The sequence below is a fragment of the Rhinoderma darwinii genome (genome assembly GCF_050947455.1).
Source record: "Rhinoderma darwinii isolate aRhiDar2 chromosome 5 unlocalized genomic scaffold, aRhiDar2.hap1 SUPER_5_unloc_57, whole genome shotgun sequence".
NCBI classification, from domain to species: Eukaryota; Metazoa; Chordata; class Amphibia; order Anura; family Rhinodermatidae; genus Rhinoderma; species Rhinoderma darwinii.
Window position 1 is genome coordinate 1 of NW_027461817.1, and position 14,645 is coordinate 14,645.

Sequence of the window (14,645 nt, forward strand, 5' to 3'; positions counted from 1 at the left end):
GCGTTCCCTACAGGGGGGGCTGTATGGCGTTCCCTACAGGGGGGGCTGTATGGCGTTCCCTACAGGGGGGCTGTATGGTGTTCCCTACAGGGGGGCTGTATGGCGTTCTCTACAGTGGGGGCTGTATGGCGTTAGCGCCATACAGCCCCCTCTGTAGATAACGCCATACAGTCCCCCCTTTAGATAACGCCACACAGCCACCCTTGTAGATAACGCCACACAGTCCCCCCTGTTGATAACGCCACACAGTCCCCCCTGTAGATAACGCCACACAGTCCCCCATTCTCCCTATCGCTGCCAGCGATCACACATGTATCCCCTATCCTGTGGATAGGGGATGCATGTTATTTGTAGGACACACTATAGGTCATATTTTTTTTGTGGGGGGCTGTATGGCGTTCCCTACAGGGGGGGGCTGTATGGCGTTCCCTACAGGGGGGGCTGTATGGCGTTCCCTACAGGGGGGACTGTATGGCGTTCCCTGCAGGGGGGGTGCTGTATGGCGTTCCCTGCAGGGGAGGGCTGTATGGCGTTCCCTACAGGGGGGGGCTGTATGGCGTTCCCTACAGGGGAGGCTGTATGGCGTTCCCTACAGGGGGGGCTGTATGGCGTTCCCTACAGGGGGGGCTGTATGGCGTTCCCTACAGGGGGCTGTATGGCGTTCCCTACAGGGGGCTGTATGGCGTTCCCTACAGGGGGGGCTGTATGGCGTTCCCTACAGGGGTGGCTGTATGGCGTTCCCTACAGGGGGGGCTGTATGGCGTTCCCTACAGGGGGGGCTGTATGGCGTTCCCTACAGGGGGGACTGTATGGCGTTCCCTGCAGGGGGGGTGCTGTATGGCGTTCCCTGCAGGGGAGGGCTGTATGGCGTTCCCTACAGGGGGGGCTGTATGGCGTTCCCTACAGGGGAGGCTGTATGGCGTTCCCTACAGGGGGGGCTGTATGGCGTTCCCTACAGGGGGGCTGTATGGCGTTCCCTACAGGGGGGGCTGTATGGCGTTCCCTACAGGGGTGGCTGTATGGCGTTCCCTACAGGGGGGGCTGTATGGCGTTCCCTACAGGGGGGACTGTATGGCGTTCCCTGCAGGGGGGGTGCTGTATGGCGTTCCCTGCAGGGGAGGGCTGTATGGCGTTCCCTACAGGGGGGGCTGTATGGCGTTCCCTACAGGGGAGGCTGTATGGCGTTCCCTACAGGGGGGGCTGTATGGCGTTCCCTACAGGGGGGCTGTATGGCGTTCCCTACAGGGGGGGCTGTATGGCGTTCCCTACAGGGGGGGCTGTATGGCGTTCCCTACAGGGGGGGCTGTATGGCGTTCTCTACAGTGGGGGCTGTATGGCGTTAGCGCCATACAGCCCCCTCTGTAGATAACGCCATACAGTCCCCCTGTAGATAATGCCATACAGTCCCCCTGTTGATAACGCCATACAGTCCCCCCTGTAGATAACGCCACACAGCCCCCCCTGTAGATAACGCCACACAGTCCCGCCTGTAGATAACGCCACACAGTCCCCCCTGTAGATAACGCCACACAGTCCCCTCTGTAGATAACGCCACACAGTCTTCCTCTGTAGATAACGCCTTACAGTCCCCCTCTTTAGATAACGCCATACAGTCTACAGGGGGAGCTGTATGGCATTATCTACAGGGGGGGGGCGCTGTATGGCGTTATCTTCAGGGGGGGCTCTGTATGGCGTTATCTACAGGGGGGACTGTATGGCGTTATCTACAGGGGGGGCTGTAAAAAAGGCACTATCTACAAGGGGGGGGTTGTGTGACACCCAGGGGAGGGGGGGGCCCTTTCAAAAGTTTGCTATGAGGCCCAGTCTTTCCTAGTTACGCCCCTGGCTCCCTCCATAAGGTTTCGATGGGATTAAGGTCTGGAGACTGGCTAGGCCACTCCATGACCTTAATGTGCTTCTTTTTGAGCCACTCCTTTGTCGCCTTGGCTGTATGTTTCGGGTCATTGTCGTGCTGGAAGACCCAGCCACGAGCCATTTTTAATGTCCTGGTGGAGGGAAGGAGGTTGTCACTCAGGATTTGACGGTACATGGCTCCATCCATTCTCCCATTGATGCGGTGAAGTAGTCCTGTGCCCTTAGCAGAGAAACACCCCCAAAATATAATGTTTCCACCTCCATGCTTGACAGTGGGGACGGTCTTCTTTGGGTCATAGGCAGCATTTCTCTTCCTCCAAACATGACAAGTTGAGTTAATGCCAAAGAGCTCAATTTTAGTCTCATCTGACCTCAGCACCTTCACCCAATCACTCTTAGAATCATCCAGATGTTCATTTGCAAACTTCAGACGGGCCTGTACATGTGCCTTCTTGAGCAGGGGGACCTTGCGGGCCCTGCAAGATTTTAATCCATTACAGCGTAATGTGTTACCAATGGTTTTCTTGGTGACTGTGGTCCCAGCTGCCTTGAGATCATTAACAAGTTCCCCCCGTGTAGTTTTCGGCTGAGCTCTCACCTTCCTCAGGATCAAGGATACCCCACGAGGTGAGATTTTGCATGGAGCCCCAGATCGATGTCGATTGACAGTCATTTTGTATGTCTTTCATTTTCTTACTATTGCACCAACAGTTGTCTCCTTCTCACCCAGCGTCTTACTTATGGTTTTGTAGGCCATTCCAGCCTTGTGCAGGTCTATGATCTTGTCCCTGACATCCTTAGAAAGCTCTTTGGTCTTGCCCATGTTGTAGAGGTTAGAGTCAGACTGATTAATTGAGTCTGTGGACAGGAGTCTTTTATACAGGTGACCATGTAAGAGCTGTCTTTAATGCAGGCACCAAGTTGATTTGGAGCGTGTAACTGGTCTGGAGGAGGCTGAGCTCTTAATGGTTGGTAGGGGATCAAATACTTATTTCTCTGTGCACAATGCAAATAAATATATATAATTTTGACAATGTGATTTTCTGTTTGTTTGTTTTTATATATAATCTATCTCTCACTGGTAAAATTAACCTAGCCTAAAAATTCTAGACTGTTCATGACTTTGACAGGGGGCAAACTTACAAAATCAGCAAGGGATCAAATACTTATTTCCTTCACTGTATGGTACAATATTCCCTATAGAGCCCCTATGCAGCAGCATATATGGTGCAATATTCCCTATAGAGCCCCTATGCAGAAGCTTATATAGTACAGTATTCCCTATAGAGCGCATATGCAGCAGTATATATGGTACAATATTCCCTATAGGGTCCCTATGCAGCTGTATATATGGTACAGTATGCCATATAGATCTCCTATTCAGCAGTATATATGGTACAGTATATCCTGTATATCTCCTCTGCAGCTGTATATATGGTACAGTATGTTCTGTAGATCTCCTATGCAGCAGTATATAAGTTACAGTATGTCCTGTAGATCTCCTATACAGCAGTATATATGGTACAGTGTGTCCTATAGAGCCCCTATGCAGCAGTATATATGGTCCAGTATGTCCTGTAGATCTCCTATACAGCAGTATATAAGGTACAGTATGTCCTGTAGATCTCCTATACAGCAGTATATATGGTACAGTGTGTCCTGTAGATCTCCTATACAGCAGTATATATGGTCCAGTATGTCCTGTAGATCTCCTATACAGCAGTATATATGGTCCAGTATGTCCTGTAGATCTCCTATACAGCAGTATATATGGTCCAGTATGTCCTTTAGATCTCCTATACAGCAGTATATATGATACAGTATGTCCTGTAGATCTCCTATACAGCAGTATATATGGTACAGTATGTCCTGTAGATCTCCTATACAGCAGTATATATGGTACAGTGTGTCCGCCCCTGATAGCAATACTACTATATAATAATAAAAATGATACTACACTGAGGAAAAATGACACTTACTTGATAAATCCAGTTAAGGCTTCTCTGGAGCCAGGACACCTCTTTCTCTTTGGGTGGAGCTGGAGCTGGAGTTGGAGTCACCTGTAGGAATATAGTTATTTTTTCATTTTCATTCTCAGTAAGTCGGTAGGAGGATTGATCTCACACCTGCTGCTAAGTATCTGACTTATCAAGAAATGTTATCAATCCACGTAATATGTCATCTGGATCTAAGTACAACTTCAGCAACAAGAACAATACAGAAAAGAACACAAAACAGAAAAAAGAAAATCATCCCGTAACCAAACATCACAACCACCATTGTCCTCTGCTAAGTTCTCAGACTGATTCTTGTTAGGATTATGGATGTAAAGCAAATTACACTCCCCAATAAGAAGAATTACTATTCTGTGAATATCTGACTCACCCAAGAGATCTGTGTCTTCAGAAGGCCTAGGAAGGTCATGCAAGGTGACACCTTGGGTGGATCGGGTGGTAGCGGAGTAACCTGCAAAAAACAGAGTGAACATAGAGGTCTGGGGAAGGTCAATGTCTGGTGGTGTTGTCATGTCATGGGCAAATCCTCTGTATGGGACCGTCACAGTGGTCGTTACGGCCAATAGTTATAAGGTGATAGGCTTCTCTAGGGAGAGGATTTACCCAAATATCCAATGGGCCATGGTGTGTTTACTTATGTTACATACATGGTGGAAGACAATAGCCCATGACTTAAAATTTAATTTGTATCTGTTTTCTTAAAGGGGTTTTCCGGAAGCAAACAATCACATTTTGTTAAACAAAACAATCCAAAACAAGTGACTTTGCAATATACTTACGTTGGATCTGATGAATGTAGCGTCGTATCCCATCTTCAGTCACGTGACCACTTTCTAATCCAAAATTGGCACTTCCTCTGCAGACCCGTCCATTAGCTCCGATAGCTAACTTCCTGTTTCCGGTTATCAGAGAGTCCGGTTTCGCCACAAATTACGTAACTGTACCACGTGTTTCCTCATCTGTTTAGCCATGTCCGGGCGGTCCGCAATTTATTCTGCAGGGCCGTTCCAGAACGTCCTGCAGAGTTAGCATGTTTGCCGCTCCACGGCGGCATTTAACTCCGTGATACAGCTGTCTCTAGACAGCTGTATCATGGATCTTTAACCGGAGACCACTCAGCGTGGTCTCCGGTCATGTGATCGTTGTGACAACCTGTCACAACCATCACATTGCTCCTTATAGCAGCGCTTATGTGCCGACTGTGAGGAGCTCTGTGATACAGCGGTCTAGAGACAGCTGATATCACGGAGCTTTTACCCGAAGACCACTCAGCGTGGTCTCCGGTCATGTGATCGCTGTGACAGCATGTCACAGTGATTACATTGCTCCTCCCAGCCGTCCTTGTGCGCCGACGGTAAGGCGCTCAGCCATGCTGTGACAGCCTTTCACAGCGATCACATGCGTGCCGACGGTAAGGAGCTCCATGATACAGCTGTCTAGAGACCGCTGTATCACCGAGCTTTAGAGTGGTCTCTGGCCAGATGATCGCTGTCACAGCGATCACCAGTTGCATATTCTCCCAGAGAGGGAGAAGAATAATGTAATGTAAAAAAAAAAAAAACACACTTTCTTTTTTCAATAAAAATTTATTCTATAAATAAATATGTCTATCTGCTACACGGCGGCTGTGGCCACGCACGACACAGGTCGACCAGCCAAAGATCGCTATGTCCCGTAGCCTACATTTCATGTAATAAAAGTCAATGTGGTTGTGTCGCAACGCGCAAGTTGCCACGACATGACAGTTGCGAGAATTCCAAACGGTCGTGTCGCAGTTACTTGCAGGTCACAACGCGACCACATTGACTTTCATTACTTGCGGTGTAGGCTATGGGACATAGCGATCTTTGGTCGGACAACATGTGTTGTGGCCAAAGTCACCATGTAACACACGGAGTACCAGGAAAGTAGATGAGATTTTACAAAACTCATCCGCAGGCTGCAGACATTTTACACGGAAGATTTTCAAATCTTTGATATGTCGTTAAATTAATACCTTGGGATCTACTTTCCATAAAGTGATCATATTTGGGGTGTCAAAGGGGTTTTCCAGTCTACAAAAATTGATGGCCTATCCTCAGGATAAGCCATCAATATCTGTATGGGTGGTGGCCCGTCTCCCTGCAGATCGGCTGTTTTGAAGGGGCCGTGATGTTACGAGCGCTGCTTCCCCTCCATTTCCTTTACTGCTCACACTGTGAATCACGGACACACTTGTAGCGGCGGTTCACAGTATTACAATATACACTTGAATGGGAGAAATCTGTAATACTGTGAACCGCCGCTACAAGTGTGTCCGTGATTCACAGTGTGAGCAGTAAAGGAAATGGAGGGGAAGCAGAGCTCGTACCAGCACTGTGGCCCCTTCAAAACAGCCGATCGATGGGGGTGCCGGCTGTCGGACCCTGACAGATCAGATATTGATGGCCTATACTGAGGAAACCGCGTCAGAAAATGCGCCAAAAAACGGCCAAAAACGCCTCCTATTGGTTTCAATGGGAGGCGGAGGCATTTTTACCTGGAAAAGAACTGGCATGCCCTATTTTGGGGGGTTTACGTCTCTGAGCCCCCATTGACAACAATGGGAGGCAGAGAAAGTGTTTTTCGCTGCGTGTTTGACCACGGCGCTCAATGGCCGCGGCCAAAACCCGGCAAACGGCGTGCAGGCAGATCAAAATCTGCCTCGGAATTCCAGACAGAATTTTGAGGAAGAATTTTCTGCCTGCAAAAAAACTCAGTGTGAACAGGGCCTAATACAGGATCTCTTGGAACAGATCCAGCAGCAGGTGAGGAAAATGTGCTGACTGGATTGTGTGTAGCAAGATGTCTGACATAGGTGGAGTGGGCGGACTTACATTTACCAGGCTGTGAAAGGGGCGGGGAGGGAGATGATGCCTGTACTTAGATCAAGGATAGATGGAGGCACAAAGGATCATGATGATTATTACTGTGTAGGACAGTGCGCAGGGACGAGCTGCCGGGAATTACAGCAGGGAAGGACCTGTGACCATAGAGGGGTGTGGCCAGGGGCATAACTAGGAAAGACTGGGCCCAATAGCAAACTTTTGGCTGGGGCCCCCCTCCCCTTGGTGTCACACAGCCCCCCAGTAGATAACGCCATACAGCCCCCCTGTAGATAACGCCATACATCCCCCTGTAGATAACGCCATACAGCCCCCCCCTGTAGATAACGCCATACAGCCCCCTGTAGGTAATGCCATACAGACCCCCTGTAGATAACGCCATACAGCCCCCTGTAGATAACGCCATACAGACCCCTGTATATAACGCCATACAGCCCTCTGTAGATAACGCCATACAGAACCCCCCATGTAGATAACGCCATACAGAACCCCCTGTAGATAACGCCATACAGAACCCCCTGTAGATAACGCCATATAGAGTCCCTCTGTAGATAACGCCATACAGCCCCCTGTAGATAACGCCATACAGCCCCCTGTGGATAACGCCATACAGCCCCCTGTAGATAACGCCATACAGCCTCCTGTAGATAACGCCATACAGCCCCCTGTAGATAACGCCATACAGCCCCCTCTGTAGAGAACGCCATACAGCCCCCCATAGGTAACGCCATACAGCCCCCACTGTAGATAACGCCATACAGAGTCCCCCTGTAGATATAGATAACTCCATACAGAGTGCCCCCCTGTAGATAACGCCATACAGCCCCCCTGTAGGTAACGCCATACAGCCCCCTGTAGGTAACGCCATACAGCCCCCCCTGTAGGTAACGCTATACAGCCCCCCTGCAGGTAACGGTATACAGCTGCCCCCCCTGTAGGTAACGCCATGCAGCCCCAACCCCTAAAAAAAATTCGACCTACAGTGTGTCCTACAAAATACATGTATCCCCTCTCCACAGGACAGGGGATACATGTGTGATCGCTGGCAGCGATAAGGAGAACGGGGGACCAAAAGTCCCCTGAAGTTCTCCATGACTAACCTCTGACTTCCGGCGTCTGCGCAGCTCAATAAAAATGAAAGGAGCGCTGGTCACGCATGCACACAAGCGCGACCGGCGCTCCATTCATTTCTACGGAGCTGCCGACACAGACCCCGGAAGTCCGTGGTTTGTGATGGAGAACTTCAGGGGACTTTCAGTCCCCCGTTTTCCCTATCAATGCCAGCGATCACACATGTATCCCCTATCCTGTGGATATCCTGTTGATAGGGGATACATGTCTTATGTTTAATGGCAGAGCGGGGAGATACCTCCCCGCTCTGCCGTAGTGTTCAGTGGCGTCGCGCTGTAGCAGCCATAGCGGCTGCTAGCGGAGCCTCCAGCCATGGTCGGGGCACGTGTCAGCGGGCGACATGGGCCCCCTCATGCTGCGGGCTCCTTAGCAGCCGCTACGGCTGCTACAGCGGTGGTTACGCCACTGGGCGTGGCAGTATTCAAATAGCTGAGATGCTTTGGAGGAAGAGGGGGGGGGGATGCAAGCTGTCTCCTCAGATGCAGCAGAGGATCATGGATATGGTGGGTTACAAGACAGGAAACAAACAGAAAGAGCAGCAGTGACGATGGAGATCAAACAGAAACTGGTTAGGAGGTTAATAGTAGGTATTAGGGAAGGCAAACCAAGGCTCGTGGACACTTTTTAGAATTTTGTTTTTTTCCTGGACAACCTCTTTAATTATATATTTTGGTTATTTTGTAGTCACTACACGAGGACTACATTGACCATAAGTCACTTTGTTCCTTTAGATTCATATTTTTGGGAGGGAAACTACTGTAAATTTAATAATTTCAGTCTAGTATGACATCTCTAAAAATACTTAAAAATGTTTGACTTACTCCGAAGATGTTCTCCTCGAGCCACTCAATGACCTTCTCGATCCGAGACGACGGTTCCTCCTTTTGTGGAATAGGTTTTTCTATAGTAATCTGTAAGACAAGATTGTGAGTGTACATTAAATGTCTGCTCAGCGCCAATGTTCAGCCTGTAAAGCATGTACTGATTGTTTTCATACAAGGAAACCAGGTAAAAAAGCAAAGGATTTGCCTTTGTAGATCCTGAGTAAACACCTCAACGACAAGTACTACACATGAGTAAAATATTTTATATAGCTCCACTTTTAAACAATAATTTCTTAACCCCTTCCCGACATCCACTGTACATGTATGTAAGTATGGGTCCGGAACTGAGCCCACGACATGTACAGCCTGTGTCAGCTGTATATTACATTTGACACCCTTCCCTAAGGTCTGGGATCAGAGATAATTCCGATCCTGGCCATTTAACCACAAATATGCCATGGTCAATAGTCTTCTCTGTCCCCCCATCACCCCCTGTGATGCGGGGGCGGTGGTTTATCAGGGCAACCGGGGAGGGCTAAATGAAGGGGATAGTATCCTATTAAAAGGGTTGTCTTACAATTGATAATTATCACTTATCTACTGGATAGGTGATAAATGGCTGATCACTGGACGCGCCCCTGCTGGGACCGCCACCAATAGCGAGAATAGGGCTCCCAAACTGTATCTCCTTACCGCTGCTTTATTCAATGTCTATGGGACTGACGGAAACAGATGGGTGCTGTATTCAGCTGTTTCCATTATTCCCATGGAATTTGAATGGGGCGGAAGAACGCATTCCCAACCACCCCTCTATTCAATGTCCTCCTCATTGTGGTCAAGCAGTAGGGAAAAAAACAGGGGGTTGGAGACCAACACTCAAGCAATCGGTAGGGGCCCCCAGTGATCAGACAATTATCACATATCCTGTGGTATACTCCATTTAAGCCCTGTGCAGTGTATTGTATGAGCCAATCAACACACGTTTAAGTCCCCCTAGTGGAACTAAAAAAAATGAATATTTTATATATATAAAAAGAGACATGACCTCTGGGTAAATAGGGTGATATATGGGCATATAAATAACACAGATCGACAATATTGGTAGTAAATTCTTACTCACCCAAATACCGTCTCTCCGATATGCTCACAGCAGTCGCAAAATAGGGCATAGCCTTCCTTGGGGGGCAGAGCAGCCGGTGGAGCAACCTACAATAAAAACATAACAAATTATAGAGAAAAGCAGACATGACCACAATAAATGACTTATAATTGGGGGTCAGTAAATAACATAAGACCTCACGTATGCGCTGGAGGAGATTTATTCTCTGTGCATTACTTATGCCATTACTCTTTATATTAGTATGTAACTTATCTCATAACAGCCAAACCGGAGACGCCTCCATGGGTCTTTCTTTTCCGTTTGGAGAAGTCTATAGTTTGACTGGTATGAGCTAATTTGCATACTTTTTTCCCCATGAAGCATTGGCTGTAAATAAGTCTCCATACATCTGCTTGCTCTCCTCAATAAGAGCCAGTACTCCCACCACACTCTTTATATTAGATTATGACTCAGCAGTGACATTTGGTCTCCTGCGGTTCGCTGTAAAATGTGTGTATCTGAAGAGGATACAACTGATGTACAATATAAGATACAGTATAAGCGGGGCAATGATATCATCCCCCTACTCACCCCAAATATGGACTTTGTCATCCATCTGTATATGTCCGATAACTTGGACGGCTCTGCTCCAGGGGGCGCTGCTAGGGCATTAGTCTAGAATAAAAAGTGAGATAGTAAATTGTAAGACAATACAAAGTACAAATGTCATAATGTAACACAGTGGTAGCCAGTCACAGGGCAGATTAGTATCGCAATTATACAAAGCTTCAACCACATCGTCAGTTGCTTTCACCTCAGTGAAATGAGCCAATGTGGAGGCAGCAGAGAAAGTGACCACGATGGTGTTTATGACAGACCTCCCAATCGTCCCGAATCCGGCGGGCAAGTCCCGGTTTTTGACTGCTCTCCCGCCGTCCCGGCGGTCTGAGCAATGTCCTGCCCTGCCCCAATCTATCTATCTATCTATCTATCTATCTATCTATCTATCTATCTATCTATCTAAGGATTCAGGTGAAAAAATGGGTACTGTTCATATTTCAATAAAAAAATATTTTCTTATGTCTCTGTGTTTTCTTTAATACTTTAATAGCGCCTTAGTAACGGCAGCAGTCTGATTGACAACGTCCATTACTAAGGTGGGGCTTAATGTTTGCTAGTAAAATGGCTGCAACTAACCCCCCATTATTACCCCTGTACCCACCGCCACCAGGGGTGCTGGGAAGAGCCGGGTGCGATCCAGTACCAGACCAACTGTAGTGATGGTCGGGCACTGGGCAGCAGCAGGCTGGTATTATGAGGCTGGAAAGGGCCATAAACCTTGGCTTTTCCCACCCTTGTAATGCTAGGCTGCTGCTGCTGTGTTGTATCTGGCTGGTTATGGAAAATGGGGGGGGGGACCCCACGTCGATTTAAAAAAAAAAAAAAAAAGAAAACGACATTGCTTTCCCCCCCATTTTCCTAACCAGCCAGATTCAACAAGGCAGCAGCAGGCTAGCATTACCAGGGTGGGAAGGGCCACAGTTTCTGGCCTTCCCCAGCCTAATAATATCAGCCTGCGGCCACCCCAGAGTCCAGCCATCACTACAGATGGTCAGGTACTGGATCGTACCCGGTTCTTCCTGACACCCCTAGTGGTGGTGGGCACCAGGGTAATAATGGGGGGGTTAGTTGCAGCGTTTTTACTGGCTCACACTAAGCCCCACCTTAGTAATGGACGCAGTCAATCAGACAACTGTCATTACCAAGGCGCTAATAAAGGATTAAAAAAAACACAGACACATGAGAAAATATTTTTTTTATTGAAATAAGAACTCTCCTACAAAACCCTCTTTGACCATTTTATTTTGAAAAAAACGTAGATCATCGCAGTAGTCCAACGAATCTACGAGGTAGTCCAAACGGTCCAGCGGAACCTGCAAAACAAAATAATAAGGTTTGTAATATGAAGAATAAAAATACTTCTCCTCACCTCTAGCGACTTCTGTCTTCTTCCCTTCGCTGCGATATATACTAGACGTCAATGAAAAATAATTCCCCTTCATATAACTCTGCTACCTGTCAGCTGAAAAGTCATCCACCACAGGGAAAAATGTTTCCCCACCATGTCTGATTCCCCAGTGTTTCTTTGTGGTTCTCCGCCATGGGCAAACATTTTTCCCTCTGACAGATGATTTTTCCATTGACAGGTAGCAGAGTTATACAACAGGAAAAACAATTCCCCATCATGTAACTCTGCTACCTGTCAATTGAAAAGTCATCCACCACAGGGTCTCCCTCTTGACTTTCATTGTTCTCAGCCTTTAGGTTTGTCCTGCAGCTGCTGCCGCCGTGATGAGCAAATGTTATACCCAATTTAGGAAAAGTAACACAAAGACGATATAACCGGATCCATAATATCTGTGATATCCAGACTGTCCAGAGATCCGCAGTGAGAATGTGCGCGCGTTATTTGAAGAAGGATCTGGCCGTGATTTGATGGGCTTATGCGGGATATTGGGCGTGGCTTAAAATGTCCCTCTTTTCCGAATTCAAAAGTTGGGAGGTATGTTTATGACATCACTAGCAACACCACCTGTGACATCATAGCTCCATAGAACGGAAAGACTGGATTATACCAGATTATACTAGTTCTGTAACACAAATATTGGACAGAACTTTTGCTTAACCCCTTAAGGACGCAGCCTAGTTTGGCCTTAAGGCTCAGAGCCCATTTTTCAAATCTGACATATTTCACTTTATGTGGTAATAACGTCAGAATGCTTAAACCTATCCAAGCGATTCTGAGATTGTTTTCTCGTGACACATTGGGCTTCATGTTCGTGGTAAAATTTGGTCGATATATTCAGTGTTTATTGGTGAAAAATTGCAAAATTGAGAGAAATTTTTAAAAAAATAGCATTTTTCAGAATTTAAATGCATCTGTTTGTAAAACAGACGGTTATACCACCCAAAATAGTTACTAGTTCACATTTCCCATATGTCTACTTTAGATTGGAATCGTTTTTTAACATTCTTTTATTTTTCTTGGACGTTACAAGGCTTAGAACATAAACAGCAATTTCTCATATTTTTAAGAAAATTTAAAAAGCCTTTTTTTTAAGGTACCTCTTCAGTTCTGAAGTGGCTTTGAGGGGCCTATGTATTAGAAACCCTGATAAAACACCCCATTTTAAAAACTAGACCCCTCAAAGTATTCAAAACAGCATTTAGAAAGTTTTTTAACCCTTCAGGCATTTCACAGGAATTAAAGCAAAGTGGAGGTGAAATTTGCAAATTTAATTTTTCTTGCTGAATTTCAATTTTATTCAATTTTTTTTCTGTAACACAGAAGGTTTTACCAGAGAAATGCTACTAAATATGTATTGTCCAGATTCTGCAGTTTTTAGAAATGTCCCACATGTGGCTCTACTGCGCTCGTGGAATAAAACACAAGCCCTAGAAGCAAGGAAGCACCTAGTGCATTTTGAGGCCTCTTTTTTATTAGAATATATTTTAGGCAGCATGCCAGGTTTGAAGAGTTGTTGAGGTGCCAAAACAGTAGGAATCCCCCAATAGTGACCCCATTTTGGAAACTACACCCCACAAGGAATTCATTTATGGTTGTTGTTACCATTTTGACCGCATAGTTTTTTCACAGCACGTATTTGAATTGGGCTGTGAAATGAAAAAAATTTCATTTTTTCAAATAAAATGTCATTTGTGATCAAAATTTCTTCTTTTCACAGGGAACAAAATACACCATTTTGTTGCCCAATTTGTCCTTAGTGCGGCAATACCCCATTTGTCGTGATAAACTGCCGTTTGGGCCCATGGGAGGGCTCAGAAGGAAAGGAGCGCAATGTGTTTGTTGGAGTCCAGATTTTGCTGGATTGGTTTTCGGGTGCCATGTCGCATTTGCAGAGCCTCAGAGGTATCAAAGCAATGGAAACCCATCATAAGTGACCCCATTTTGGAAACTACACCCCTCAAGGAATTCAAATATGGTTGTTGCTACAATTTTGACCACACAGTTTTTTCACAGCACCTATTTGAATTGGGCTGTGAAATTAAATAAATGTCATTTTTTCCAATAAGATGTCATTTTTTATCAAAATGTCTTATTTTCACAGGGAACAAAATACCCCATTTTGTTGCCCAATTTCTCCTGAGTGCAGCAATACCCCATTTGTGGCGATAAACTGCCGTTTGGGCCCATGGGAGGCCTCAGAACGGAAGAAGCGCTGTGTGTTCTTTGGAGTGCAGATTTTGCTGGTTTGGTTTTCGGGTGCCGTGTCGCATTTGCAGAGCCTCAGAGGTATCAAAGCCATGGAAACCCACCAGAAGTGACCCCATTTTGGAAACTACACCCCTCAAGGAATTCATTTATAGGTAATGTGATCATTTAGACCCCATAGTTTCTTCACAGAACTTATTTAAATTGGGCTGGGAATTAAAAAATAAATATTTTTTCCAATAATATGTCGTTTTAGCTCAAAAATTCTTATTTTCACAAGAAATAAAATACCCCATTCTGTTGCGCAATTTGTTCTGAGTGCCGCAATACCCCATTTGTGGTGATAAACTGCCGTTTGGGCCCATGGGAGGGCTTAGAAGGAAAGGACCACCATTTGGCCTACTGGGGATTTTCTAGTGCGAAGTCATGTATGCAGAAGCCCCTGAGGTACCAGTACAGTTGAAACCCGCAAGAAGTGACCCCGTTTTAAAAACGACGCCCTTAAGGCATTCGACAATTGGCGCCGTCCCTACTGGGCAGATTTTGAGAATGAGGCACATCTGTTCATCGAATGTGAACTTTGAGAAACAATCTAGGGATTTG

General features: G+C 46.5%; 1 long non-coding RNA gene across 1 annotated transcript; it reads right to left on the reverse strand.

Annotated features, from left to right (window-relative positions):
* Positions 1-3,854: 3,854 nt before the first annotated feature.
* LOC142696335 (uncharacterized) lies at positions 3,855-10,602 on the reverse strand. The gene is made up of 5 exons (XR_012864246.1): positions 10,400-10,602; positions 9,830-9,915; positions 8,707-8,796; positions 4,261-4,341; positions 3,855-3,935 (listed from the first exon to the last, which is right to left on the reverse strand). It is a non-coding gene; the product is annotated as an uncharacterized LOC142696335 (long non-coding RNA).
* Positions 10,603-14,645: the final 4,043 nt, after the last annotated feature.